Genomic DNA, 4379 nt, shown 5'->3' with positions numbered 1-4379 from the left:
ATGAAGTCTGAAAGGGGAAAAGGTTGACCACATAGCAGGGAAACGATTAAACAAAAGCGGCAAAATTTTTAAAAAAGTGGCAAATGATTAACCAGAATCCCAAAAGAATGCTCAGGGACTAAGTCCCAAAGGGGAAATGGTTAACCAGAAGCTGGGGGAAATGGTTAACCAAAAGTTGCAAAAATGATTAAAAGGGGTGAAATGATCAACCAGAAGTCGAAAATTATGTGCGGCGGTGAAGTCTGAAAGAGGGAAAGGTTGACCAGAAAGCATTAAACAAAAGTGGCAACATTTAAAAAAATTGGCAAATGGTTAACCAGAATCCCAAAAGAATGCTCAGAGACTAAGTCCCAAAGGGGAAATGGTTAACCAGAAGCTGGGGGAAATGGTTAACCAAAAGTTGCAAAAATGATTAAAAGGGGTGAAATGATTAACCAGGAGGCTAAAGCAATGTGCTGCGGTGAAGTCCTAAAGGGGAAAAGGTTGACCAGGAAAGCAGGGAAAGCATTAAACAAAAGCGGCAACATTTTTTAAAAAGTGGCAAATGATTAACCAGAATCCCAAAAGAATGCTCAGAGACCAAGTCCCAAAGGGGAAATGGTTAACCAGAAGCTGGGGGAAATGGTTAACCAAAAGTTGCAAAAATGATTAAAGGGGTGAAATGATTAACCAGGAGGCTGAAGCAATGTGCCGCGGTGAAGTCCTAAAGGGGAAAAGGTTGACCACAAAGCAGGGAAAGCATTAAACAAAAGCGGCAACATTTTTAAAAAAGTGGCAAATGATTAACCAGAATCCCAAAAGAATGCTCAGAGACTAAGTCCCAAAGGGGAAATGGTTAACCAGAAGCTGGGGGAAATGGTTAACCAAAAGTTGCAAAAATGATTAAAAGGGGTGAAATGATAACCAGGAGGCTAAAGCAATGTGCCGCGGTGAAGTCTGAAAGAGGAAAGGTTGACCAGAAAGCATTAAACAAAAGTGGCAACATTTTTAAAAAATTGGCAAATGATTAACCAGAATCCCAAAAGAATGCTCAGAGACTAAGTCCCAAAGGGGAAATGGTTAACCAGAAGCTGGGGGAAATGGTTAACCAAAGTTGCAAAAATGATTAAAAGGGGTGAAATGATTAACCAGGAGGCTGAAGCAATGTGCCGCGGTGAAGTCTGAAAGAGGGAAAGGTTGACCAGAAAGCATTAAACAAAAGTGGCAACATTTTTAAAAAGTGGCAAATGATTAACCAGAATCCCAAAAGAATGCTCAGAGACCAAGTCCCAAAGGGAAATGGTTAACCAGAAGCTGGGGGAAATGGTAACCAAAAGTTGCAAAAATGATTAAAAGGGGTGAAATGATTAACCAGGAGGCTGAAGCAATGTGCCGCGGTGAAGTCTGAAAGAGGGAAAGGTTGACCAGAAAGCATTAAACAAAAGTGGCAACATTTTTTAAAAATTGGCAAATGATTAACCAGAATCCCAAAAGAATGCTCAGAGACCAAGTCCAAAGGGGAAATGGTTAACCAGAAGCTGGGGGAAATGGTTAACCAAAAGTTGCAAAATGATTAAAAGGGGTGAAATGATTAACCAGGAGGCTGAAGCAATGTGCCGCGGTGAAGTCTGAAAGAGGGAAAGGTTGACCAGAAAGCATTAAACAAAAGTGGCAACATTTTTTAAAAATTGGCAAATGGTTAACCAGAATCCCAAAAGAATGCTCACAGACTAAGTCCCAAAGGGGAAATGGTTAACCAGAAGCTGGGTGAAATGGTTAACCAAAAGTTACAAAAATGATTAAAAGGGTGAAATGATCAACCAGAAGTCGAAAACAATGTGCGGCGATGAAGTCCTAAGGTGGAAAAGTTACCCAGAAGGCAGGGAAATGATCAAACGAAAGCAGCCAAAAAATTATTAAAAGAGGGGAACTGATGAACCAAAAGATGAGAAACGGCCCGCAGAGACTAAGTCCAAAACGGGAACTGGTGAACCGGAAATGATTAACCAAAAACTAAGTCCGAAGAGGGAACTGGTAAACCAGAACTGAGTAACCAGATTTTTAAAATTAATTATAAATGGGGAAACGATTGAGCAAAAGGCGGAAATTAAGTCACAGGGACCAGGTCCGAAAGGGCAAGAGGTTACCCGTAGGGGCATTCGTCAACTCAATCTGAAAATTTTGGAGGCAAATCTGACCAAAATGCGGAAATCGGACCACACCGCGAGGGGCGCCATTCGACGGGGCAGGGTAGACGCGTCGAACGGTGCCTGAAGGTCCCGGCTGCGACACGTGAGTCCGGAGATATGGCCAGTCAAAGTCTGATGGGAGGTACCGAAGCCGAAAAATCGAAACGCGTTTGCGGCGATTCGGTGTCAGAAAGTCGGTCACGATTCAAATTCGTCCCGCTGATTCGCCAATTGCCAGCCGGTTCCGGGGGGATTGGCGGGGTACCTGCAGGATAGTAAGAGGTGGCATGTCGAGACTTAGCCTGTTTACCAGACTTGTGTCCAGCGCCTCCAGGTCTGCAGAGACCGACCCGGGCTGCCGCCCAACCGACTTTTAAGCCTTTTGGGAGTGGGAATTTTTCCCATTTTTCCCCATTTTTCGGGTTTTTTGGTCGGGCTTGAAAACGGCGGCCCCGAGGCTCCCGGGGCTGGCGGGCTTCGGCTCCCTTGCGAGAGGGTCCGAATTCCACCCGTTTAAGCCCAGAAAGGAGTTCGGAAGTCAGTCGGTCGAGGGAACCCCTTCGGAAGTCCGACGGGGATGGATTCGGCCGGCGTTTCGGATCTCCGGTCAGAGGATTCCCCCCCTGGGCGGGGGGGTGCGAGTAGCTGCCGGCAAACGGTCCCTTGCACTTGTGGCACAAAAAGTCCGAGCACAGGTTAATGAGTTGGCCGCGGAAGCCCCTATGCCGAAATGAGAAAGCCCCCGTTGCGGGGATTTAGTGACGCATCTGCGGCCGGAGGTGGGAGGCCGTCCTGCCGAATTGACACTTGTCATTCGGGCACCTAGGGATTGGTCGGGTACCCGGAGATTTTCGAGAACACGATTTTCAGAGCTTTCTCTGACAGCCCAGGTGCACTTTAAGAGTGCCTGAAAAGTGACACTTGGCAAAAGGCTCTCAATTTCAAAGCGGAGACCTTTACAAGAGCACTCGGAAGTCACCTGTCAGCATTTAAAGCTACATCAGGCGGCAATTTTCGAACTCTTTGTCAGTCTGAAATCGTGTTGAGCCTCGACAGCGTCGGGCTCAGGCAGGAGGAGCTTGCCAGCAGAGAGAGGCTCACCATGGATTGCTGGTGGATGCTTTTCGAAAACATATACACATTATATTATATTATAATAATATAAAGAAAAAAAGAGTTTCTCAAAATCTCTGTGACACTTTGCAGATTTTTTGAAAGCCAATAAAGAGAACTCTTTAACTTGAAAGTCACCTGTGCCGGCATAGCGATGACTTTTAAAACAGGTTGACACTTTCGAGCCGCGGCGGCTCTGAATCACCCCAGACACCAAGTGTGTTTGTGGGCAAGGCACCGCGGCCGGTGGGCTGCTTTTATAATAACGGGCACGCAGACTTTTTGAGAGGAATCGGTACTCTCTTCCGATCGATTTGGCGACTCGCGTCCGACATGGGAGGGCCCGAGCGGTCCAGCCAAGGCTGGTGTTCAGGCTCGTCAGGTTCCTCTCTCTGTCCCAAGTGGCAGACGGACAGTTTTAAAAGTCAGTGGGTTTTGTCGGCACGACTCTCCTGTTCACCCGCTGGCGTATTGCTCTCTTGTGAGGCCGAGAAGTCCACCTGTGTTGTCTAACAGAGGTCCGATTCAAGCTCCAGAGCCCGGGTGTCTGCCGTCTCGAGTGGAGCGGGAATGTGCACAGCAAGTCCCGTTCTGGTAGCTGAACACGAGATTTCTCTAGCAACTGAGCACCAAAACACGTCACCCTTTTAGAGCTGGAGGGCTGAGTGTGTGCATGTATCTTGAACGCTATGGTTTGCAAACTCCAGTCGGACCTGGCACACCAACCTCTCCCCTGTCACGGGCAGGGGGGGGAAGGCCATGTGTGCCCAGCAGACACGACGAAGGCGGCTAGAAAGGGTCACTGTAGCTTAACCACCCAAGCGTGTCCGTGACCTTAACGGTCTGTGCCTGGCAAAAGGTGGGCTCCTTTCGACTTTTGTTGTTGCTGGCTGTCTGTCATGCATTACCGCTTGCAAGCCCAGGTTGGAACCGGCGCCAACCTCCCTCGTCATGGTGGGGGAGGCCATGTGCCCAGCCCGACGGTGGCTGCAAAGGCCCATTGTAGCTTTACCCCAAGCGTGTACATGACTTCGTATCGGCCGTCCCCGTCGGCTCAGCTAATGCGACACGTAACACACACACAGTCACTTGAGCAAA

The sequence above is a fragment of the Heptranchias perlo genome, unplaced genomic scaffold (genome assembly GCF_035084215.1).
Source record: "Heptranchias perlo isolate sHepPer1 unplaced genomic scaffold, sHepPer1.hap1 HAP1_SCAFFOLD_842, whole genome shotgun sequence".
NCBI lineage: Eukaryota > Metazoa > Chordata > Chondrichthyes > Hexanchiformes > Hexanchidae > Heptranchias > Heptranchias perlo.
This window is presented reverse-complemented; position numbering follows the sequence as displayed.